The sequence below is a fragment of the Erpetoichthys calabaricus genome, chromosome 4 (assembly GCF_900747795.2).
Source record: "Erpetoichthys calabaricus chromosome 4, fErpCal1.3, whole genome shotgun sequence".
Taxonomy (NCBI): Eukaryota; Metazoa; Chordata; class Cladistia; order Polypteriformes; family Polypteridae; genus Erpetoichthys; species Erpetoichthys calabaricus.
Window position 1 is genome coordinate 57077305 of NC_041397.2, and position 27353 is coordinate 57104657.

The 27353-nt window shown below is 36.4% G+C and overlaps 2 protein-coding genes across 3 annotated transcripts in view; one reads left to right on the forward strand and one right to left on the reverse strand.

Moving 5' to 3' along the window:
* Positions 1-27353, reverse strand: part of cdk8 (cyclin-dependent kinase 8) — a 1217851-nt gene that overhangs the window by 240378 nt on the left and 950120 nt on the right. The window lies entirely within an intron of this gene.
* The window catches only part of usp12a (ubiquitin specific peptidase 12a), a 150744-nt gene that overhangs the window by 987 nt on the left and 122404 nt on the right, over positions 1-27353 (forward strand). The window lies entirely within an intron of this gene.

The window sequence follows — 27353 nt, forward strand, 5'->3', positions numbered from 1 at the left end:
TACATCATCTCTGTGTTGCGCGCCGCAGGTTAAGAGTGAAACTTGATGGGGGCGGTGTCGTGATCGTTTAAATCTCTTTGGCTGCTCTTCGCTGCCATATAACTGCATCTCGGGCAGTTTGGCTGCGGACTGCCTGCTTTTAATCACTCCTACCGAAAAAACTCTGTCTCGACTGTAACCAGCGCTCTGCAATTTCAAGCATAGAAAGTTGTTTATTAGTAGTGTTGTGCCATCCTTTCTCTGTACAAGGCCTATTCTTTTTAAATTTGAACAGTTGGATGGGCACTAACCAGTGCCAACTAATAAGCAAGTTGTAGCACTAGTACTTGCAGGAGATACCATATTAATAAGACATACTCTTTTAAATCAGTTTGTAGGGTTGCGTTTATGATTCCCTGGCGCTACAAAAAAGTAATATTTTATGTGTGATAAATTGGTTAAATCAAACCTGATTTCAGATGTGGCCAGATGTCAAACTTAGATTAAAATGTGTTTGTTTAATGTGGTGTGAATCACAGTCGACACTGCGATTCAAAATTATAAGTATGTTTGAATTGTGTTGTGCCTTTATTTATGTTTTGCAATATGTTGCATTCTTAACTTGATTCTACAATTTTGTTTTTCTTTAAATAAGAACAAAGTAAAACATGAAATTGTGTTTCTCTAGGCAGGTGTCAGCCCATTACACCTAATAAGAAACCCTTAAATCTGTTCATCCCACCCAAATTATTTATTTGTGGAAAAAGTTGGTACATGCTAAAATATGGGTTTGCATGTAACCAGGTAATGAAATTGACTGGCACTGGTTACTCTAATTTTTGTTTGTTCTGGCAAAATGGAGCTAAAAACCCCTGTGATCCTGAATTGGGTTAAGCAGGATTGAGCAGGTTATATATATAATTAAAAAATCACAACAGTCTCCACAGCATTTAGAATAATCAATTATGTTCATACTGTAATATAAATCTTTGCATTGTATAACAAGTTCATGATGATACTGTATTAGGTAAGTGCTTGTGGTTGTAGTGTTGTTGGAGTACTTGTTTTTCAAAATACAGTGCTTTCAAATGGCATATAGTGTTCAAAAGAAGTACTTATAAATTCTTTGAAATCAATTCAGTATTTTTTGTCTTGTGCTTTCTGATTCGGCAGTATGAGAAATTCCCCAATTATGATATATTGGTCTGAAGCATCTTGATGTCTAATTATTATTGACCCCATTATTGACCATCTAAAACTGAAAATCTTACTTTTTTTAATGTTATTTTTGGACCATATTTTGTGCAGCAACTCACATCCTTACGATAAACAGTAAAACAATAAGTCCCATAAGCAAAAATGATTAGAAGGACTTGAAGGTGCATATGCCACATCAACTGACCCCAGAGGATCACTTCCTAATGAGATACAAGGAAGCAGATACTCTTTTTCACAAACTTTTTTTTTATATATATATATTATATATATATATATAAGTTATTAGTAATTTTATACAATTTTGAGGATGGTGATCATGACTATTATATTTTGATATTTGTGGGGTTTTTTATATATATATATATATATATATATATATATATATATATATATATATATACAAGTGATCCTAACCCTTCTAAATGCCACTCCTAGAAAGCTAAAAATGTCATGTCAAATATAACCACTTGGGGTTACATTTTATACTATTTCAAGGTCAGCGATCATAAATATGTTTTCTTGAAATTTTGATCCTTTACTAGGGATCTAGCATTCTATGGACTTCTATCAGAGACTAAAAAATGATAAATTTCTATTACAATCAAGAAATTTACACTTTGATCATTGAAATTGAAGTACACATTTAATTTTTTCAAGTATTTGATGCAGCTATTACTGTTTATTATTTAGTTTGTTATGAACACCCTGAATTAGGCCGGCTTACGCTAATTTAGAATTGTCTATTTTTTTCTTTTAAGGCTCTTTTTAAACTTAAAAAGACTTATATGGAAAGAGTATTTTGCATTACAAGCTCAGATTTTATTTCTAATTTTAGAAGACTATCTGCTTCTGCACTTATAAATAAAAATTGTTCACAAAAAATGTCCATTATCACATGAGGTAATAAAGTTTAGTACTCCAATACGGGACTTTATGAAAAATGGTAACTTTAAAATGCAGAAGTCCAAATTACCCTCACTCAGTTCTTAAATAATGTGTGTGTGTGTATATAGATTGTGCATTCATGCAATATATAGCGCATACATACTGTACATCACATTCTATATTTAATACTTTTCAGTAGGTACATTTGTTTATGTATGTCTTTGTCACATTTGGAGCACAGTCAGACTAAATGACTTACTCAGGTTCACTTCTTGATTCAGTGATTAGATTTAAATTGGTATACAGTACACCCCCAAAATTCGTGGGTGTTACGTTCCTTTTAAATGCCTATTTTTATAGATTCAACCCTAAATACAGTATGCCCCCAAAGCACTTTAATTTCGTTGCGCACTTAGCTTAATACATTACCTAAAAAAATGACCTTAATACATTACCTAAAAACAGAATGTAAAGGTAAACCCGTCTAATGTACAGAACTGCTGGTACAATTTCCGTGCTTTCTCACAGATAATGTTACCGTCTTTCTGCAGTCGGTGATCCACATTGCTAAGGCAGGTTCCATCCTGACGATATTTTTATTCCTTACGATCTTTTCCTTTTTGGCACTATCACAGAAACTTAGATACGGTACTCCAGATCGCTGCTTTGTTCTTTATGTAGCATACAGTGCTTTCATTAATGCCATAGTGGCGCACAACTGCAACATAACTTTTTAGTTCCCGGAGCAAATCAACCTTCTCCTGAAGTGTTTTAAACTTCTTCTGGCGCTTAGGCTCAGTTCCAGAAGCCTTAGAAGGTGCAGAGCAGTTAGACGACATTGTGTGCGTTTAAAAATGACAAAACAATAACAAAATGGAAAACACGAGGACGCTGAGCTGGAGACGCACCACAAAGCAGCAGTCAATCATCAGCAAGGAGAAATGAATAACACTCTCGGATTGGCTACTGTCACCATCCCAAACCACGGTGGTAAACCCACTCACCAGGAGATGCGTCACATGGCAGCAGTCAATCAGCAGCAAGGAGAAATGAATAACGCTCTTGGATTGGCTACTTTCACCATCCCAAACCGCGTTTCCCTCAGCGGTTGCTTCCTGTTCTCTCTACAGCACAGTATTGCCACGAAAAAAGCCATAAAAAATTGCGGAGGATATTTGCGCTTTCCGCTAACAATTAATAGTTAGGTTCTAAGAAAAAATCTGTGAACGACTGAGTCCGCGAACCCTGAACCGCGACTTCGCGGGGGTCTACTGTATAAATATATGTTTATATTTTTGTGACCACACATCTGCCACGGTCTTTGGGTGTTAAGATCAATGTTGTAATAGTTACTCCGTCCTCACCTCACAGGTTGTGTGCAGCAAGGAAGTTACCCTAAGTTCTTGTCAATAAGCCGCGGCTTATCTAAGGAAAAAAGTTGTGAAAATGAAAAAATAGAATATCGGCTTATACATAAGTCCGGCTTATACATCCATCGCGGGGGTTGTGTTCCAGAGCCACCCGCGAAATAAGAATATCCGCGAAGTAGAAACCATATGTTTATATGGTTATTTTTATATTGTCATGCTTGGGTCACAGATTTGCGCAGAAACACAGGAGGTTGTAGAGAGACAGGAACGTTATTCAAACACTGCAAACAAACATTTGTCTCTTTTTCAAAAGTTTAAACTGTGCTCCATGACAAGACAGAGATGACAGTTCTGTCTCACAATTAAAAGAATGCAAACATATCTTCCTTTTCAAAGGAGTGCAAAGCAAGCAGTCAAAAAAAAAATCAATAGGGTTTTTTGGCTTTTAAGTATGCGAAGCACCGCCGGTACAAAGCTGTTGAAGGCGGCAGCTCACACCCCCTCTGTCAGGAGCAGGAAGAGAGAGGAAGAGAGAGAGAGATAGAGAGAGATAGAGACAGATAAAAAAAATCAATACGTGCCCTTTGAGCTTTTAAGTATGCGAAGCTCCGTGCAGCATTTCTTTCAGGAAGCAGCTGCACACAGCCCCCCTGCTCACACCCCCCTACGTCAGCGCAAGAGAGAGAGAGAGAGAGAGAAAGTAAGCTGGATAACTTCTCAGCCATCTGCCAATAGCGTCCCTTGTATGAAATCAACTGGGCAAACCAACTGAGGAAGCATGTACCAGAAATTAAAAGACCCATTGTCCGCAGAAATCCGCGATATATATTTAAATATGCTTACATATAAAATCACAATTTAAATGACCGCTACGCGCTCGTGTTGACTCGGCGACGCCCAGAGCAGAAAGAACGCGCTCCGGCCGCTCCAACCGCGCCATGCGGGGAGTGAGAGAGACGGCAATATCTCACACTCTCTCCCCCCTTAAAGAAATTAAATGGGCGCGAGTGAGACCACTGACCTCCCTCCCTTCTATTAGTTATAGGTTATAGTACGTTCGGCTTATCCATGAGTCCGGCTTATCCATGATACGATTTTATTTTAAAAATTCGTATGATTTTTGGTCTCCGGCTAATACATGAGTCCGGCTTATAGACAAGAACTTAGGGTATTAAATTTTTGCATTTACAGTTTCCTTTAGATTAATGTTTTGTCTTTCGTCTTGTCCATCTTTGATGTTATGGGTTAAGTCACACAATGAGTCAGGGAAATGGTCAATTAACAACCTATTTTAAAAGTATATATTTTTTTTGTATTTGCCTCATCCATTCCAAAAATTGAACAGTATAAGATCTGCATTTCACTTTGTGTGCATTACTTCAGAAATCTGACCTGAAAATGAGAGGGTTCAAGAATGTTTGTTATTTTAGGGTCAGACTAGATTAGTCCTAAATGTTTGTTAATCAGCCTGGCCAGGTGAATTTTATTAGGGTTGGTTTCAGTTGAAAGAGTGTGCTTCCAAGTGCAACTAGAAATGGGCTTGATGAGTGTCATGCTAAATCTTGGAAGGAGTGAAGCGAGTTTAATGTTGCATATACAGTATGGAAAGCTCAATCTATTTCTTTGTTTCAAGATGTTGGTTTTCAATTTTAGGCAGTTTGTATGCCCATAATTAAACACATTGTAGCCAATTAATCAAACTGGATAATTCAGTGTCCGGCATTTTACAAATTTCCAAATGTGTTAACTGTCTGATCCCTAACATATGTGCTGTGTTCATGTTCAATTGCCATTTGTGGGTTTGCTTCCTGGGCCCTCCCTTTGTGGGAGAGTGCTTTGAGTAGTGAGAAAAGTGCTATATAAATGAAATAATAATTATTATTTTCTAGTGTATTCTGAGTTTGGTTGTAGGTAGATGAAATGTCTTTGATTTTTAGAAGATGTGCCTGTATGCATAGTAATTAGCATTGCCTTTAACATTGTTTACAGAACTGTTGCAACTATGTCTTGTCAGAGCTGTTATTAGTAAACAGTAAATGGGGGGTGTGTATATACAGAAAATGTTGGGACTATTGGGAACCTGTGCTAAATAAATTCCTGCCACAAAATGTCTGGAAAGAAAGACCAAGGTGATCACAATGACACCGTGCAGTCCTGTGCAATTTCAGTTCCAAAGTATGTTGCTCTGAGTGCATACTGTGTCTCCACCAGATCCAAATGTAAAATGTGAGGTAAACTAATTTGAATTTAAAATGTACAAATGTGTTTTCTCCATCTGATTTTGTTGGAGTATCTTTGCCTCCCCAGAGATAACTAACACATTACTTATCCTCAGTGCTCATTCTTTCATGCTCTGATGATTTAAGCAACAGTACTCCTTGAACTAACTGAGCAATTATGAATACAGCATACTAATATGTCATGCAGGATAAATCTTAAATGGTACTATTTCAAAGTGAGTATGTATTAAAATTTGGATGTATACTGGTATGTCTTTATACTCTAATGTACATCTGATGTATACTGTTTACTGTGTTCAAACCTGACCAATAAATGTAATAACTTTACAGATTTGAAAAAAGTTGCATAAAACTCACTCTAAACTTGGCTTTAGTGTTTTTATTTTGGTTAGAATTGTTTCAATGGTTCAAAGGATTTCACTGCATTTGTGCTAATTTGGGTTTACCATCTCCCTTCACTTAGAAGTTCTACTTTTCACAAGAGCACTCTGTTTCGAATATTTGCTTATAAGCTGATCTGACATCAGGTGTTATTGCTCTAAGACCGTATAATTACTTTTGCTTCTGCTGAAATCTATTGCTGTATAAATTCATTGTATGCATTGAATGTATTCTCTAAGGACTGCATATACAGGGAAACGTGTAAATATAGTGAAATGGCTGTTTATATATATTTTGCAGTAATATACCCCACTGCTATGCTTTTTGATCTACAGGCATACTCCGAACAGATTTTAAAACACTTCACTGGTACACTAAAATATAATTCTGCATTTTCTTTCTTTCTTTCTTTCTTTCTTTCTTTCTTTCTTTCTTTCTTTCTTTTGGTGTTTAACAAGAAAGTTCTAAACTAATTTTTACAGAATTTAAGTAGCTGTGAATAGAAATCTGCAAGATAAAAATTATGAGTACTAAATATTTAAACATAATTAAAATACAATGTTTACTACATTCACTTACCTCATTTACAAGACACGAATAGACTCACAGGGTCAGTTCCATTATGCTATACTAAGTTAGACCACCTCATAAGCAGGTGTAACGGACTTGGTATGGTAGGTAATGTGGCAGAATGAATTCTGCACACATCAGACAGACTGTCACACATATTAAAAAGTACGAAATGCCATTAAAAAGATACAAACACTATATTTATATTTGGACTGAAGTATGGTACGATACGGAATCAAATATATTTACCATAATGCATTAAAAAAGTCAAACAATGCATGCATATCTTTATGATGTGTAACATAAGAAATAGGAAAATATAGATCAGTAATTATTTTTCAGTAAAAAGAGGCAGTCGATGTTCCTAAATAAGAAATTGGCTTAGTCGCATTGGAGTGAAATAGAGGTATCTTTGCTGGTGTCCACTAGATCTGATATCTATCACAATATGCATTATATAGAGCTTATGGTTTACTGGGAGGTTTGTGCTATGATGAGACATTCTTTATGAATATTGTCCAGTCTCAGACTAGATATTTTATATACTGTGTTGACTGTTGGAATAATTTGATTATTAGGAAAACCTGGGGATATAGTGAATGACAAGTATCAATTTTCTATAGTATCTCTGTAATTGGGAAATGTGTTACAGCAAGACTAGATTAATACATCCACAGGAACCAGGGTGTCACATGCATATGCTGTTGGCCCTCCGTATCCACAGGCGATTGGTTCCAGGACCCCCTGCGGATATCAAAATGCTTGGATGCTCACGTCCCTTATATAAAATGAGATAGTATTTGCATATAACCTACACACATCCTCCCGTATACTTTAAATCTTCTCTAGATTAATAATGCCTAGTACAATGTAAATGCTAAATAAATAGTTACTGTGCTGTATTGTTTAGGGAATAATGGCTTTGGCAATCCACGTCACTTTTGAAAAATTGTAAGATGTTTATTTTCTCATTGAGCAGTAACACCTTACGTTTTGACTTACCCTTTGAGGAATTTATCACTTGATTACTTTTCAGAACCATTTTTCACAGAAACAAAGGGTGCACACACTGTGATGGCAAAGGCCTCACAGTGCTTTACAGTCAGGGTTAAACAGCTTTTGTTTAAAATCCACATGTGTTTGTGTTCTTTTCAATAACGAATGTTTTGTTGGTTTAGTATTTTAATGTACAGTGTACTGATTACGCACAGGCAGTCTGCAGCATTTCTAGCATTCATAGTATTTTGCATGTACAGTACTTGTATAGATAACTTTATTTAAGTTAAGAGTGGGGCAGTGGTTTAAGGAAGTTCAGTTTCAGTTTACCCTTTTGATTAGTGATTGCTTAGTCTTTGTTTGAGTGTCTTTATTTTCTGGAATACTGTGTATGAATTTGTTTAATACATGAAGAGCTGTAGTATAGCGAGAAGTATAAACAATGGGAACCATTTCTGGTGCAAGTGTTTGTGTGGATCCTTTGATAAACTAGTAACTGTCCACACTTTTTTCCTGCATTGTTCCCTGTGCTCCCAGGATAGACTTTTGCTACATGCTCCGCTGAACTGGACTAGAAGGGTTTCAAAATGACTAAGCCTGTTATTAGTTTTCCAGTAAACATGACTTATTTTCTTTGAGATTACCATGAGCTGTTGCCAAAGGATGTTTCCAAAAAAAAGGAAAGCAGAATTGTGTTATCATAGGGAAAGAAGTCCTACAAAGTCCTTAATGTTTTGCTGAAATGTCCTGTTCAGGGTTTGGTGGCTGCCTTAATCTATACTAATAAAAGGCAAAGCCCTCACTGACTGACTGACTGACTGACTGACTGACTGACTGACTGACTGACTGACTCACTCACTCACTCACTCACTCACTCACTCACTCACTCACTCACTCACTCACTCACTCACTCACTCACTCACTCACTCACTCACTCACTCATTCTCCAACTTCCCGTGTAGGTGGAAGGCTGAAATTTGGCAGGCTCATTCCTTACAGCTTACTTACAAAAGTTAGGCAGGTTTCATTTCGAAATTCTACGCGTAATGGTCATAACTGGAACCTCTTTTTTGTCCATATACTGTAATAGACTGCAGCTCGATGGCCGTGGGAGGCGGAGTTGCGTATTGCGTCATCACGCCTCCCACGTAATCACGTAGAAAACAAGGAAGAGCCCCAAAGAGAGCTGAAGAAAACATTCATTACACAATTGAGAAGGCAGCGAAACAATAAGAAGCGAGCGAGTGATGCATACAAGCATATTCATAAGTGCAGCTACTGCGGAAACAAAGCACGGTGTAAACCGTAAGTTTAAATTAAGTTTATAGAAATGCTCCCGCTGCCGTTTGCAATACCATATTCGCGACATACAAGTTTAATGAGAAGACACGAGGTATAAACGAGACTTTGGATCACTTTGTAACGGAGTTAAAATTGCTGTAGCGAGAAACTTTTAAGTGCCGGGTCTTAGCTTACATTAAATAAAGCTGTGGACAAGAGCGCTGAAGAAAACATTCATTATAAAATTGAGAAGGCAGCGAAATAATAAGAAGCGAGCGAGTGACTCATACAAGCATATTCATAAGTGCAGCTACTGTGGAAACAAAGCACGGTGCAGCACGAGTGATCACTTCAATGAATCAAACCTGTTCAAAAAACACATTACACAATTGATAATGTAGGAAAAGAATATGAAGCGACTGACGCATACAGACATATTCATGAGTGCAGGTACTTCGGAAACAAAGCACCGTGTAAACCTAAAGTTTAAATTAAGTTCATAGACCTACAAAAGGTTGCCATTGATTTGAGGCAAGATTGCTTTTCTCCTGTACAACTATACGTTGCATTCTCAACAGTAAGCTTGCACGGCTTGGTCATATTACAACCGGAGTGCTGAACTAACAACGTGGTATACAAAGAGAACTATAACAATCGTAATAAACAAACAATAAAACAGTGGAGAACCCATGGATTAAATAAAAAGGCTGCTTCCTTGGCGAAGCAAGGAAAAAGGATGACCTTATGTGGCGTTCGTTTATAAAACAGCGGAGAACCTGTGTAAAGTCTGCTTCACAAAAAAACAGCAGAGCACCTTATATGAGCAGGCAGTCAGCTAAAGAAGGGAATCGATAAATAACTATAATCATAATAAACGAACAAAAAATAGCGGAGAATCCACGGACTACATAAAGGAAATGGGTACCTACCGTATTTTTCGCACCATAAGACGCACTTTTTAGAAGGTTGGAAATGTCTGTGCGTTTTATGGTGCGAATATTGCATCACAGACCATGATGTGTAATACCTGACAAAAGTCGACATCCAGGGCTAGAGGGCGACAAAACTCACTGTTACGTTACAGGCATTCCCTCTGTGCTTGGAGGAATGTTAGACTCATTGACTCGGCATCTAATCCTTGCGTGTGCGTGAGTTGCGAAATCTAAACAAATATAAACAAAGGCAAGATAGCGTCTACATCTCATGAGGGAGCGAAGCGCATTATCACTGAGTTGGACTCTGGACTCGATAGATTACCAGCCGCTGGACTACTTCAGGCTGTTCTTTCCTGAAGCTGCCTTTCAGCTACTGTCAGGCGAGACAAACAGGTATGCAGAGCAATTTTTTGAATCGAGGGCTGTGCTTGCACCGCATTCTCATTTTTCAAACTGGAAACCCACAACAAAACACGAGATGAAGGGCTTTGTGGCATTACAAATATAGATGGGACAAGACTGGCGATATAACTTCAGGGAGCATTGGTCCAAACGTGCTTTGTCCCCTGGTGGCTTTGGACAGGTTATGTTGCGTGATGATAGGTACGTGATGCTGCAAAGTGATTGTGAGCAACTGAGCTTAATAAATTCTGACACTAGCGATGAGGAGTTCTTGGGGTTTCCATAAAACTAGAAGAATGCTTGAACCTTAAAGTCTCTCCTTATTTGTTAATGACAGTGATGATGTTTCTTAATACCGCTGTTGAATTTACATGGTTGAAATATTATTCTGCTATATTTTATTAAACATATTAGTGCACCATTTGGTTCAGAATATTTTTTTTCTTGTTTTCCTCCTCTAAACCTAGGTGCGTCTAATGGTCAGGTGCGTCTTATGGTGCAAAAAATACGGTAAACAGAAAAGTGACTCTCAGATAGCTACACAATAACTATAACAATCATAATAAACGAACAATAAAACAATGCAGAACCGCTAAGCAAGAGAAAGGACAGCCTTATATGGCGTTCGTTTATAAAACAGCGGAGAGGCTGTGTAAAGGCAGCTTCACAATAAAACAGATCCTTAACAAATTGTTATTGGTATATTTTCTCTCAATTTAAAAAGGTTTTCTTTTCTTCTTAATAAAAATTTAAAAGCAGTACTTCGCCGCTGCGAAGCGCGTGGATTTGGCTATATATATATATATATATATATATATATATATATATATATATATATATATATAATGTGTGTGTGTGTGTGTATGTATGTGTGTATATATATATATATATATATATATATATATATATATATATATATATACACACACACACACAGTAATCCCTCCTCCATCGCGGGGGTTGCGTTCCACAGCCACCTGCGAAATAAGAAAATCCGCGAAGTAGAAACCATATGTTTATATGGTTATTTTTATATTGTCATGCTTGGGTCACAGATTTGCGCAGAAACACAGGAGGTTGTAGAGAGACAGGAACGTTATTCAAACACTGCAAACAAACATTTGTCTCTTTTTCAAAAGTTTAAACTGTGCTCCATGACAAGACAGAGATGACAGTTCAGTCTCACAATTAAAAGAATGCAAACATATCTTCCTCCTTCAAAGGAGCAAACAAATCAATAGGGCTGTTTGGCTTTTAAGTATGCGAAGCACCGCGGCACAAAGCTGTTGAAGGTGGCAGCTCACTCCCCCTCCGTCAGGAGCAGAGAGAGAGAGAGACAGATAAAAAAATCAATACGTGCCCTTCGAGCTTTTAAGTATGCGAAGCACCGTGCAGCATGTCGCTTCACGAAGCAGCTGCACAGAAGGTAGCCAACGTGAAGATAATCTTTCAGCATTTTTAGACGAGCGTCCGTATCGTCTAGGTGTGCGAACAGCCCCCCTGCTCACACCCCCTACGTCAGGATCAGAGAAAGTCAGCGCAAGAGAGACAGAGAAAAGTAAGTTGGGTAGCTTCTCAGCCATCTGCCAATAGCATCCCTTGTATGAAATCAACTGGGCAAACCAACTGAGGAAGCATGTACCAGAAATTAAAAGACCCATTGTCCGCAGAAATCCGTGAACCAGCAAAAAATCCGCGATATATATTTAAATATGCTTACATATAAAATCCGCGATAGAGTGAAGCCGCGAAAGGCGAAGCGCGATATAGCGAGGGATCACTGTATTGATTTTTAATTGTTTGTTTTTCTTTGTGTCTCTCACTCTCTCTGACATTCTGTGCTCCTGACGGAGGGGGTGTGAGCAGGGGGGGCTGTTTGCACCACTAGACAATACGGACGCTCCTCTAAAAAAATGCTGAAAGGCTACCTTTACATTGCTCCCTTCCTAGCAGCTGCGTTGTCCGGACGCCAAACAGCCCTATTGATTTCTGATTGTTTGCTTTTTTCTCTATATCTCTCTGACATTATCTGCTCCTGACCAGCACTCCTTTGAAGAGGAAGATATGTTTGCATTCTTTTAATTGTGAGACGGAACTGTCATCTCTGTCTTGTTATGGAGCACAGTTTAAACTTTTGAAAAAGAGACAAATGTTTGTTTGCATTGTTTGAATAAAGTTCCTGTCTCTCTACAACCTCCTGTGTTTCTGTGCAAATCTGTGACCCAAGCATGACAATATAAAAATAACCATATAAACATATGGTTTCTACTTCGCGGATTTTCACCTTTCGCGGGGGGGTCTAGAACGCAACCCCCGCGATAGAGGAGGGATTACTGTATGTATATGTATATATATGTTTACATAACCTCTTTAACACACTACTTCTCCTCTGCGAAGCGCGGGTATTTTGCTAGTTGTAGATATATCTACGGCTGATTTCCTTGAAAGTTATTCTTGAGCATTCCTTCTTATTTATCTGTATATGCCACTGAATTTACTTTTCTGATTTAAGACAACTAGCCCACCATAAACAATTTAAACAAATGGTGACTACATGTCCCAATGAAACTTCAAATTGGCAGTTGGCAGATTGTCAAATAAAGGAGCAAAACTGAATAGGAATTCAGTAAACAATCTAATTCAATGTCTGGAAATTTTTTTCAGTGCTGCAGAGCGGCAAATGATGTGAAAACATCAAGGGAAAAAAGAATACAAATTTCACGTTGCCCGTGTTGCATAATCCCCATGTCCATTATCCAGTCTCATGCATTTTGTGCTAAAATATTCTTAAACAGATACTTGTGGAAAATAGAAGTCACATGAAATTACTTTTTTTTTTTTTTAATTAAATATTTGCCTCTTCTCATTTATTGGTGAAGAGTCTTCAATTCAAAATCTCAATCCAGTATTACTTGTTTTTCCTGTTTGTGTTGTGTGCTAGATGGGATGTCATGTTTAGTGTTGGTGTTAGAACTGGTTGAAATAAATGAATTGGAGAGTCAGTGATCTAAATATTTGACGAATATTGCAATATCTTTGACTAAACAAGTGGTATACCCAAAGTAAATGATTTATACTGTAGTTGTTTTATATGCATGGTAATTGTGATAATGGTGAGTGAGCTTATTTTGGGATCAGAATGAGCTCATGCAGTAAAATGCTTAATCAGTTAAAAAGTGAAAGGACTTTTAAAAAAAAAAAAAAAAAAAAAAAACTTGACTAAAGTGGTTGTGATTTGCTGCTCACTATCTAGAAATTTATTCTGAATCGATGAATAGAGTGATACAACCCAATTCACAATTCCTATATGGGAACAGTGTATACCTTATTATTTACGGCAAAAAACGCTAAAGAAATATTAAAAACATACTGTATCATAAACTCAAAATTGAGTTGTGCATCATATTATGAGATGTACATATATGTACAACGCTTGTATCTCCTGCCTAAGAAAACTACCTTTTTACATTTGGTGATCTGTCAGTAGTGCTAGATGGTTGTGAGAGTTACTGGCTTCAGTCTTAAAATGTGTAGTGAATAAGCTTTCATCACACCAGTGATCTGTTAAACAATGCCCATGGAATGGTAAAAGATTCAGTTACAGTATATACAGGTCATAATTTAATTTAAATCTTTAAGGTCACATTACTGTCTTCTTTTGAAGTTGACTCCCTTAAAGAAAAAATATTCTTTGACCTTCAAAATGTATTTAAGTATCTGTGCGATAAAGATAATAGTCTTCTCCAAAGAAACGGGTCTTTTTGTTACTTTCCGTGAGCTGAATTGCTGATAGTCCATTTTCTGAAACCACTTTCTCAATAAAGGTTACAGGGAGGTGTGTTGCTGGTGTAGTCCAGTATGTATGTAGGGAAACAGCTGCTGATACTAAAGCTACTTGCTGTATAGTAACAATAGATCAGTATTTAATCACAGATTAATATCATAAGCAGACATAATACATATATTGAAATAAGAATCAAAACAATTAAAAATAACTAAAAAAAATTAAAGATAAAGTGAACAAGATAGTCATAATAAAATAATGTAAGTAGTCAATACATATAGATAAAAATAGAAAAAAAATACAATAATGAAGAAATGGGTAGTTCATAAAGAGTGAGTTGAACATTTCCATGTTGTCAACACGATCTTTTAATTTCACCATTAAAAAATACAGCTTTCTAAGTAGTGCTATATAAGTGAACATTGATGTAAGGATGTAATAACAATGCCTGCATTTGCTCAGAAGTTTTGATAATTAAACCTTTCTATTTTGGCAAGACTTGCTTTTGATTTCAACTTTAAAAAAATACAGCATGATATCGATCACATCACTGATGTAACTTTGCTAAGGAGTCGTCTTCAAAGAAGCATTGTTTTAAGGTTGTAAAAGCAGTGCTTTAATGTGGTCAGAAGTTTCAATCCTTTGGTAATGTTTTCAAGTGTTGCCATGCATTTCTGTGTGTAAAACCAAGTTAAAGTTAAGCATGTTGCTTTAAAATGATACAGTAAGGAGCCTTTAGGATTAGAGAGTAGATTGTGTGACCTAGCAAAAGGCTAGATATTAACACAAGTAAATTCTCCAGTTTTAATACACAGAAGAACTCCCACTTCCTTCAGGAATCTGAGCACATACCTGATGTAAGCATGCATTTCTTTGTCTTTGTTGTTCTTGTATTCTGTGTCCTGCACTTGTCACATTTACTGTAATGATCACATGTATTTCTCCATGGTTGTTGTTCCTACATTCTGTATCCCACACTTGATGTTCAGCAGATGCTGCTGTGCTTTTTCTACTTCATATTATGGTACTGTATTTATTGTCACGTCATCAGCTTCCATGATCTGCTTCATGCTGAGCAGATATCGCTGGTGTTGATTTTCTTTCCACTAAGTCACTTTCTTTGACAATCACTTTGCTTTAGTAAGTCCATGAGCAGAAGGACATTTCCGAGGTTGCTGCCACCTCAAAATTTTTACATTTCCAGAACGCATCGGGTCATAAACTTACCATCAAGTTCAAGGTTCTAGCCACAGTAGTTTGCAAGTGATTGTGTAACAGATGGACAGACCTTCACATGTTATGCAGTATGTAAAGGTGTACTGTATATAACTAATAAATACTATGTAACCAACAGAATGATAAAAAATAGTTAATTATGTCTCTCTATTTATATTAAAAAAAAAATCTTCTGGGAAGCAAAAGCAAAGCTATGATACGTGATCTTCTCGAAAGACATTTAAAAGACCCGCAAGACATGTCACGGTGTGTCTCATGGGGACCGTAAACATGAGACTTGGTACCAAGAGATTGTCCCAGGGCTGTAGCAAAAATGACAGCGGCTGTACAGGCTTTAAAAAGATCGAAGGGCAGCGCGACAGCAGCCCCCCCGCCGACAACGCGAGCAGTGTTATACGTCCTGCAAGAAAGAATTTTACCACACCCGGGGCCAGAAATAAAGGAAAAGGATTGTTTTTACAATGTCACGCGAGACCAGGCAGTGAGCCATCATTTAAAAGGAATCCACAGACCTCTAACCAAGCAGTTGTTGGATTGCTTTTGGCAGACAAGCATCATGTGCTCCCAGCTCTTAAAACAACGACATGCGACAAGCAGAAGAGACAGCTCGCAAGCAGCAGAAAGACAGCAAATGATCCAAAGACATATCCTTAACGTGTATTCAGACGCCCCCCCCCCTTCACAACACGAGCAGCATTATACGTCTGGCAAGAAAGAGCTTTAACGCCAAAAATAAAGGACAAGTATTGTTTTTACAAAAGTTTTTAAAGTAAAAGTGAAAATAATGTATATGTAACAATTCCAAAGAAAATAACAATCTCTTTAAATTGTAGATTGCCTGCCTAAGGTATAGTCATCCCTGATGACTGGGGACGTGGGAATGAGGGGTCCTTTCATCGGATTAGCACTATTTCAGATGTGGAATGGCAAAATGGGGCAGCTTGATGAATGAGTTCTCCAGGACTTAAAACAAATCCAAATCATATTATGGGATATCATCTAATGTGAAATTCTACTCCGTACTTCTAATACTGTATTGAGGATTTATTCTGTTCTGTGTATTGTACTGTATTGTATTGACCCCCTTCTTTTTGACACCCAATGCACGCTCAACCTACCTGGAAAGGAGTCTCTCTTTGAACTGCCTTTCCCAAGGTTTCTTACATTTTTTTCCCTACAAGGTTTTTTTTTTTGTTTTTTTTTTGGGGGGGGGGGGGGGGGGTTTTTTGTGGTCTTCTTAGAGGGTCATGGCTGGGAGGGTGTCAAGAGGAAAGGCCTGTTAAAGCCCATTGTGGCACTTCTTGTGTGATTTTGGGCTATACAAAAATAAATTGTATTGTATATCTGGTAAACCGAACACAGGGGTGGGCGAGCGAAGCCCCCTAGTAAACTAAACAAAACAAAAAAGAGAGGATAAATAGCACAATTCAAATACAATATTCTTAACTCATGTGAATAATTTACCTTCTATATTATATTAATTTAAACAACAAAAGGAACATTAATCTAGCACAAATCATGAAATGGAAAAGAAAAAAATACTAAAAAACCAAAAACATCTGTAGACGAGAGCAATATGAAACAGTTTACACTTCAGGTTGAATTACAGTGATGGATGTATAGGATATGGTATTAAGCAAGTCATATGAAATAAATGAGTCTATTTACTTCTGGTTTTATGTTAAATAGTTGTGAAAAAAATCTTTTATTAGAATTGAAAAGTTTTGTAAGTTCAAAATGGGCCAATAAATTATATAGGGCACACAGACCTCATCATTGGGGCAATAAACACTGTTTTCTAAAAGAATACAATTGAGAATAAAGAACACTGTTTTCTAAAAGAATAAAATTATATAATATGATGGGAGGTAGGGGTGAGGAAAAGGCACAAGCTAAAACTTGTTTATCAGAGTCCGTACTACAAGTATAATTAACTAAAGTTATACTGTATCTATGATTACAATTGGAAAGGTGAATCAATACTAGATAAAAGGAAACAAATAAATAATTAATACTAGGTTTATGTGAATGATGTGAAACAGTGCTGAATACAGGAAAAGATAGTAACCTTTTTATTTCAGGAAAATCCTAAGTCATACAGAATTGAAGGATGCAAAAGCTAAAGTAACAGAACTCAAGAATACATTTGTTATAGTAATGTTAAAATGACCTCAACCAATATCATACCCACGCATGTCACTATAGGTGAGAATTCTGTAAAGAGTGTGCCTCAGTAGAAGTGTAATAAGGTTGTTGGAAGAGAAAATTTATAGAAAACGGGAAGAATCATATAATTCATTAAGGGGAAACTGAGTATTTAGAGTTATGCTTATAAATCCAGTAGGCTTCTCCTCTGAGGAGGACGTTGTTAAAGTCACAACATCGGGTGTGGTTTTACTACCTCTGGTACTTTGTATTTGGGATCTGAAGTTAAATGATATTCTTCAATTAAATTTTGAGAAAGAACATGTTAATGATTGTGTTCTCATAGAACATTAGAGCTATTTGATATCTAAAGGTAAAGATTTTCTCATTATGCAAAAATGGATAAGGGCTTAGTAAAAGATATATAACACCCTTTATGCTACAGTTAGATCTATATGTATGATTTATATTGTATATGCATTTGGTGACCTCTAGGTGCATTATCACAAAAACTGCAGCGGAAACAAGGAAAATGACTGGGACTGAGTTGTTTGGTAGTAGTGCAACAACATTTATTTCTGTAGCATATTTTCATACAAATGATGTAGCTCAAAGTGCTTTGCAACATGTCAAAGAGGTAGTTACATGCAAAGAAAAAACAATTAAGTTTAGAGAAAAATGTATAAATAATATTCAAAAGTTAAATAACTAATGCACACTTGCATAAATGTTTATAATTAAGAGAAGTAGAGTCCTTAAATATAGAATTGTTTTTAAAGTTTCTAAATGGCAGTCTGATGGTAAGGTCAGATAGCCAGGGTGGACAGAAAAAAAAAAAAAAAACTCCAGTTAGACTGAAAAATAAAAATAAACTCTGCAGGGGTTACTGGCCAAAAGACTGCTCAGCCCCCACTGGACATTCTACCAAACATAAATGTGCTTAAGTACATATTTATTGTTTTTTGGACATCTTCTTGAAGGATTCAATGAAGTGGGTCTTGTGATAAGTGGAGATATCCTCTTTCATTCAGCTATCACAGGCAACTGCCCAGGATTTTGATCGCCACCACGGAAGAATCTGAAAAGAAAACAGAGAAAAGTAAAGATTATTAAATGACTGCACATTAACTGAAGAAAGTGATAATTCTGTGCATATCAAGTTTATTAAGAGTAGAACTAAACTGAAGTAATGAAATTTTTTTAAAAAATGGGATTTTAGGTCTTTCTTAAAATGTTTCACAGTATTAGCTTGGCTTATCTCAATTGGTAAAGTATATCATATTGCAATCCTGAGGAAAAAGTAAAAAAGGTGCTTCAGAATTCCAACTAAGTGTATTCCAATGTCTTTAAAATAATGCATCATACTTGGATATCATATGTGTATTGAGTGAGATTGCAAAAGATTCCATTGTGGATTTACTATGTTTTGAAGGTCTTATCTTTGCATTTTTTAATAACTAATTTGCAAAAACAGGCTTTAAGATCAAGCTAGCCTGTATTTTGAGCATTTTATATGCTCTTTAGTACATAGTATGTTATTCACAATATTTTGTTTTGACCTTTTGTACATGTATATCAGTCTTAGGTTTGTTGTTAGTAAATCAAGTCAACTGGCAAAATTCTATAACTTTCAATATCCTTTAAACATATTGTCAATGCCTTCCCAGGTTAAAAAATCAAATCTAGAAGAGGAGAAATAGTGAAATAGTGATATAATGAAGAACTCACTTAATCTAATTTACAGCTGGAGGGACCTTAGCGTTGTAGCCTTAAATAAAACGTACAAGCTAACATGGGGCTGTGCAATATAACCAAAACTGTTGAATCAACTTATCTGCAGTGTGGCAAACAATATGTGAGTCAGACAGAATAAAATGTAATTTCAATTTCATCTTGCACTTAGAATTTGAATTGGGTCCATGTGATTATTGATTTTGGTTCTTTGATGCCCAATTAAGGTAGTAGCATTTGGAAGTATAAATATGCCAGATGAAACTTGTTTTATAAATTGGATATTTTATTTACTTTATTCATAATTTAATGACTTGAGTCATACAGAAACTGCTACTGTAAGTTCACAGGCAATACAGAACAAAATTTTAAAATAAAGCACAAGAAGTGTAGGTTATATTTAGTTGATGAAATTCAGCAGTCTTAAAAAAACCCAGTGGTTAAGGTGTGTAAGACCCTGCTTGATACAGTACTTGATACTTGTGGATGGGAGCAAACAGTCAAACTTTGTAATATAGGTGACATTCATTTTTTTCATTTTGTCTCATTAGTTTGAGTGAGTAAAGGTGTGGAATTGGTGAAAATTAAGTGACGGATATATTCAAAACTAAAAATTCTGGGTGCTGAATGCTTTTTTTTTTTCGTTTGTGGTTTTGCAAGCAGTAGCCTCCTTGTGTTTTTTTTACTCCAGAAGAAATGAACCAAATATGTTGAATTTATTTCAATAAGAAAAAATGTTGGTATGTGTAACAGAAACATGTAAATACCAAAATATTAACATAACTACAGTAGAAAAGATATGTCAGGTGTCCACTGCTGTACTGATGCAGATATAATACATGTCCTTTCTGGGATATGTTTTGAGACAGCCATCAATGCACAGCCCAAAGTTGCAGTCTGGGCTGTAGGAGCGTGTTTTTTTTTTTTTTTTTGCACACTGAAATTTTTTCTGTTGGTTAGACATGAAAGGAGGTTAGCAATGCTAGCGTCTTGCTTGTTCTGGCATGTGATCGCAATGATTTTGCTTTTTTGTCACGTACCTACTGTTGCACCAAGCTGAAGCTTCATCTGACCGAATTCACCTAGCATATCATGGCAATTTGGTTCTACAGTTCCATATTATGTATCAGTTTCACTTTCCATGTCAATGTCTGATGACCAATTCACATTGTTGCTATTATTGCTCAATCCAAGCAATGGTTCGGTTTTTCCAAGCAATGGTTTGGTTTCAGTTCATTTTAAAACTGCCTTTGCGGCTTTTTGTTTGCTATTGTGGTTTTAGTTTGAGGCTCTGCCCTACTCGTGAATATTGATGAGATACCTTAGAGTGGCAGAAGAATACCGTTATGAACATTATTCAGACACTAAAAATCTAAAGCAGATCAGTACACATCATTCTGAGTGACTCTGGCTTGGAGTTCTATCCAATTATGGATAACCACGAGTCACACTTGGGGTGATGTGTACTGATCTGCTCGGGATTAATGCCAAGAATGTTCATCAGTGAGTTCAGCATTTTTCAAGTCGAAGTTATTTCTTCACAATTATAGTATATATTAGTTTGCCATATGAAACTGCTTGCTAAAATGAAACCTGCTTTATTCACTAAAAAATACATTGCCTGCTCTTGAGCTTTATAATGGAGCTAAAATGTACACCTATATTATGAACAGCATTTAAAGCTGCCAGAATGCACACATTGCAAAACTACATATCCATGTTATTTTAAGGAGGATCCTCACAGGTGGCGCAGTGGTAGTGCTGCTGCTTTGCAGTAAGGAGACTGTGGAAGATTGTGGGTTCCCTGTGTGGATAGCGCTTTGAGTACTGAGAAAAGCGCTATATAAATGTAATGAATTATTATTATTAAGGAAACAAAAGCAAAATGCAAAACATTGTTGTGAAATTTAGCCAATTTAAATGGGGACTGCCTGTTCACCTTGCCAAGTTTGTCTTCCTCTGTGGCATCCTTTCAGCTCCAGGGGTGTGGATCACCTCTGAAAGTAACTTGTAAGTGCCATTATTAACATAATTGAATGCATATGCACAGATGTGAATTGCTGTCTCAGTTCTGCAGATAGCCTGACAAAAATAAAGTGGAGTGGCATGTGCCGGTATGCAGTTTCTGCATTTTTTTTTTGTTTCTTCAACAGAGTGCTTCATTAAGAGAGTGTGTAAAATTTGTAAACAAAGACCAAGCAGCAGACAAAACTGCATGTAGCATGTTAATAAGTCACAAGAACTGATAAAGTGTTGTATACATCCATCCATCTTCCTAACCCACTTATTCAAGGCAAGGTTGCGGTATAGTTAGATTCTGTCCCAGCCAGCATTGGGACACAAGGCAGGAACAAATTGCAGATGAGGTGCCAGTCCATTGAGTGGAGAACACACACGCACACGCACACACACAGTAGGGCCACTGGAGCAACACCAATCCACCTAACCTTTTTTTTTCATATTTGAATGTCAGTGTTTACCTTTGAATAATACAGTTTTATAATAAATTCAAACTTTATTTGAACTGGCAGCTAAGACAAAGACAGTGTGTGAAAGTACATCTAAACCAACTTTTTTTTTTTTTTTTGCTGTGATGATTGCTTAATGCTGTTTTGTGGTAGAACTGTTAAGTAGGGCATTGTTGCTTCAAGAGTGAACCATAATATGTTCAGGAGCACGATAATTTCAGAGTGCCAGAGAAGTATCAAAAAACCTGCACTTAATACAACTATAAATCAAAGAGCAGAGCAGTGGGGTATAAAAATCTATACCAAAATGTGCTGTGAAGGGGTGTGTTTTAGGAAGCAGAAAACTATCTGTTTTGCTGATTATGATGCAAGCTAACCATTCAAAAATGTGTAGGCTAATCCTGAAAGTAATATACAAAAAAAAACTGTAAAATAGCACAATATTGCATGAATGTCTGCAGTAACAAGATGCTGAAATTAGTGCGAGGTAAAAAAAAAATAATTGCCTTCTCTTGTACTGAAACATAATGTTTCACAGAAAAAATGTTTTTGTTTGTTTTTTAATAGATTCAAATGATATTTAAATACTGATGTTCGATCGGATAGCTCTGATTACATCCTCTTTGGATGATGTGTATCCACTATGGAATTTGAAATAAGTAACTGCACAACATTGGTTAAAAAAAAATAATAATAATTGATACCTCTAAGGAATGGTTCCTATTTTTTTTTTTTTTTTTTTTTTTTAAACCAGTTACTGGAGAAACAAGACTACCCCTCCCTGAAAAAGGTGTTAGAGTGAGAACAATGAGTTCTTATTAGTTTGATGCTAGATTAATCGTGTAAGAAAAGAGCTGCTTTATTTTGATTTCATTTTGTCACAGTTGTGACATACCTAATGTAGGTTTAGCTGCTGAAACTTGGTATTTCTAACTTTTTATTTTTCATCAGAGAATCATTTTCCACCATTTTTTTTCTTTTTTTTTATAGCTGAATTCTTAGCCATGCTTTCTTTAACTTACGGTACTCTTAATGCCTTGTTTGAATTGCTGAACCTTCATAGTACGAAATGGTGCATAGTGGTACTAAAAAATGTATGTGTGTTTTCTTTCTTGAGTCATTTTAAGCCAGACCTTTCTGTTTAAACTATATTATTTGGTGGTAACTTTTAATAATTGTTTCTAGAGGAACAGAAAGAAATTGTTTTACACTTTCTACAAAAAATATAATTCTTTGAAATTGGTGGGTTAAAATTGTTTAACTTCCTTATTTAAAAAAACACATCTATACAAAAGCTTTACTGCAGTCCTCTATGTCTTTCTTTCAGAATTTCTTTATACACTGTGTTAGCTGAAATCAAGTCACTGAACAAAGCTGAATCCCAAATTCAGTAACATAATCAAAGAGAAAATGAGGAGCACACTTTACACTTTTTTTTTTTATATATATATACTGTGTAGCCTGGGAGGCCATTAAAGCTCTCTGGGTGGGATCTGACTTTCCAGGAATAACGGGCTGAGCTAGGAGATGCATCTGAGGAAGGCAAGGGAGTCCCCATAATGTTGGTTTGTCAGTCAGGCTGTCCCCAAGAAATGTATGGTTTACTGTGACAAAAGCTGTTAACATTTTTTTGTTTCATACTTGATGAGAGGCTGTGGCCTGAAAAAGGAAATTGCGTGCATATCGGGTGCCTTCAGGATGTGGGCTGACTATATACCTTTTAGTAACACATAAGTAAAGAAACTTGCATTTTCAAGTAACAGCACGCTATACTTAACGTTGCTCTTTTGCTATATAATGTTTGTGTGTTTCTGAATATATACAGTATAATTTAACATTTTAGAATAATACCATGTTTTCTTAGTTACCCTTCTGTTTCAGGATTTGTAAGTATTTGGACAAATAAATGTAGTGTAAAGGTAAAATGGCAAAAAAAACAACTTGAATGTAGATCCTACACACTTAATGTTATTCTTGCATCTCATTGGTATCAGTAAACTTTTTCCATTGTGTGTGAGGTACTATTTTAAATCCTTTAGCACTGTTTTTGGAGGATTTCTGACTTTACTGCCACTGCAAGTAAAACACATGCCTGATATGATCATGGTCTGGAGATTCTTTGTCTAGTGCCAGAATGTCTTGTTTGTGTTGGCAGCTGGTTCTGAATCTTTAGCCAGATCTCCTTAAGACAGAAAAACGCAAGGTTCTAGGCTTTTTTACATTTTTTGTACATTTCTAAAGTTACTGGCAGTGCTGTCTGTCTAAGACGGGTTGAAAACTGAGTAATCAACATAGACCTCGGTGTTAATGTTTGCAGTGCAATACCTATTGGGATGCATGTAGTAATTGAATGCATTGCATTTTTCATTCCAACAAATGGCACATTGCATAAATTAGCACTGCTTTTGTAAATCCAAATGAGATATAATAGAAACATAGCAACCAGATGGACCCACAGATACATAGACAGTTGTTCTTTTATTAAAATGTTTTATTGTTCTAGGTAATTAGTGAGTGAGCCACCTGATGCTTTTTTGTCATCTTCGTCTCCCTCTCCCCAACTTTGTCACCTAACTAAAAATATCAGCAATGGGTCTCCCTCTCTGTAACACTTTGTCCCAGAACTCTGCTTACTCATCTATGTATTTTATAGCAAGTTCTGATAATTTGTTTCTGTTACATCTAGTGGCATGGCCTGTATATTTCTTCTTCTTGTATTTACACTCGATTATTATTCCTTTACCACTTGTGTATGTGGAGGCTATCAATTTCAGTGATGGTAATTTTGCAGCTCAACTGGAAATTGTTGCCTGTTTTTCATGCTGTTGATATGATTATATTCGTTTTGTTACATATTGAAAATGCTCACCTTTCTTTATGTACTAGTCACCAAATAAGAGAGAGGTTGGGAGCATGTACTGATATCGTGTTGCTGTACCCACCACTAGGGCAATGGGTAAATGCTAACATTACGCAGTTTTCATATTTGCACGCATTTGTTTCCACAGAAAACATTTGATTCAATGCTGTACTTGGTAGCTGTTTTTCTTGGTATTCCTGAATAGCTGGACTGGGTAAAAAGTGTAGCACAGAAAGTGGGTTGTTATAAAATGCTGGAGAATGTATACTTCAGAATATCCAGAAATAAAAACTAACCTTCTTTTTCACCTTCTCCTCTTCCTTTTTCTTTAAAATCCAGTTTGCTTTTGCATATTGAAATGACAGTTTTTGACTCCATTGATATGAGTGCATAATCCTTAACTTTGTGTATGGAACAAGTGATTTAAGGTACACAACACAAGCAAAACATGCAAATAAAGTTATAGTGTGACCTTGACATCATTTATTGAAAGTGCTCATTTGACTTGAGACTCCTTGTTCCACTTTTTTTTTTTTTTTTAAACTTAAGATTGATATGGGAACTGTGTACGGTGGCAGTAATACCGTGTTCATGACAAATGCACATCTGTCAAAGTCTTGTAACAGTACCCTTTACATTGTAACATGTACACATTGGAGCTGCTTAGAATTTAATCATAAAAAACAAAATATAACCAGCTACACGTTGTAGATTGTATCTAAAAGCATTATTTACATGTGGATGTCAAATCCTCCACATTTTGCTGCTAGCTTTTCCAATACACTGTTGAGCAAGCTCCAAGTACAAATGTGTTCATTGACAAGTCTTTAACATAATTTAAACATTTTTTTCTTGCTTAATGCTAGTAGGGAACACATTTTCTTTGTTTGTAAAACATAATTTGGTTTATTCAGCAAGTATTAAAATGGCTCCGATAGCTCAGAATTAAACTAAAACCACTGAAAGCCTATTCCAAAGATCTGTCTTCCCTGGCTTTTTATTGTATAGGGTGGTCCAGATCTAACTATGCAATTATTGCATTGCATTGCATTAAAAGTTGCATAGTTAGATCTGGACCACCCTGTACAATATTGGCCAGTTTGGATGTTTCTTTGCACACCCGCTTTACACTTGGAAATAACATCATAAAAATTAATATGATTGAATTTTTTAAATGTAAGTAAGAATATTTGTTTTTTATTCTTTTTCAAAGCAGTGTTTTATTGCATCTTGTAGGCAATTTGTCAATGCCAACTACCAATTCTTGCCTGCATGTGAGCAAATAGGCCCTGCCTCTATAGCATTTCTGCCAAGTCCCATTGTACACCTCAAATGCAATTTTTTTTTGTATTAGCCAGCACCCTCATTTGTCCAAATCTTTATATATAATCTTCATTTGGATCTTGATCTTTGTTTGTCCGCAAATTCATTGCCTTGTGTGGTGTTCCTGCTGTGTTCAGTAGAGGGCAGTAGTGATGGAGGAGGAGAGGAAGTGAGGGGGAGGATCGTTGGATGAGGTTGGAGTGTGGTGATTAAAGAGGATTGAACTAAAGGAGTCTACGTGCTGTTTGTACTGGCTGAATACACAATACCTTGGTTGTTACTTTTTGTTTACAAACACTGTCGATAGCACTCTTTGTGTTTAGATCTGGCGTCGACGCCTGCTTCGTTGTCGAGACTGTGGTTGTATGTGTTTCTATTGACCGTCGTTGGCAGCACTTCGTCCAAATCGAATGTTCACCCACTTCTTGGAGTCGGCAGTCAGAGTATATAAGTCGGGCCCACTTCTGTGATTTTCCATCAGTCGGCGTTTGGAGTTCAAGAAAGAAGCATTGGTTCTTCCTTACTCTTTGGATTGCCACAAAGCAACCTGCGAGATTGGAGAAAGGTTGAGAAGAGATCGTGAGAGGAAACAACAGCGGCATGAAAACGAGACGGACTGTGAACGGAGAGAAGCAGAAATGCTTCTCCACCACCACATAATTACTATTCGGACAGTGATTCTGAGTAGGCCATTCCTATCGAATCAATGTCCAAGGGTTTTGTTTTGTAATTTTGTTTCCCTTATAAAAAATCATAATGCTGTGCGACGAAGGGCCCAGTTCACGACTGGCAGCCGCATTTAAACAGGGAGCCCTTCACAGACAACTTTAACACGCGCAACGTAGTTGGGCGCACATGGCTAGTTCTGTATAAGATGAGGGTGTGCATTGTGATTTACAATTATATAAATTAGGCCTGAGAAAGTTAACACATTAATTTTTGCAAATAATATTAACTGTTTTAACGTGTTTAAAAAATATTGTTGAATCCATGGCAGACAAAGAGGCAAAAGCCTCAGGCAGTGCTTTGGTCAGGGTGGCATTTTCATGTAATTTTTGTTTTGTTTTGTTGTTTTTTTTAACATTACAAAACAAAAATAGAGAAATAGAAATAGAGAATAATAGAGAAAAGTTAAATGTGTACTTATAGAATTGCACATACATTTACCGTATTTATATACTACATTTAAAATTTTTATTAAGTTAAATTTTTAAATAAAGATTTAATATTTCATATTACACAGTTCAGAATGATTTGCCACATTTCGGTATGTAGCACAGGTGGTGTTTTTTTTTTTTTTTTTTTATATATATACATACTGACAGAGGTGTAGTGGAGTGGGAGGAAAGGGACTGGGAAGGGGTGTTTATGGCAGTCTTGGTAAAAATTATGCTCTCTTTTTTCATTTCATGTTTCTGTAGGAAGGTCAAGTCAATGTCATATCAGATAAGTTATCTTTGAGTGGCACTAAAACCAAAATAAATCTCTACCTCTGTTTTTAACTCGCCGGTCTTCCAGGTAGCTTATGGTGCTGACTGCCCTAATATAA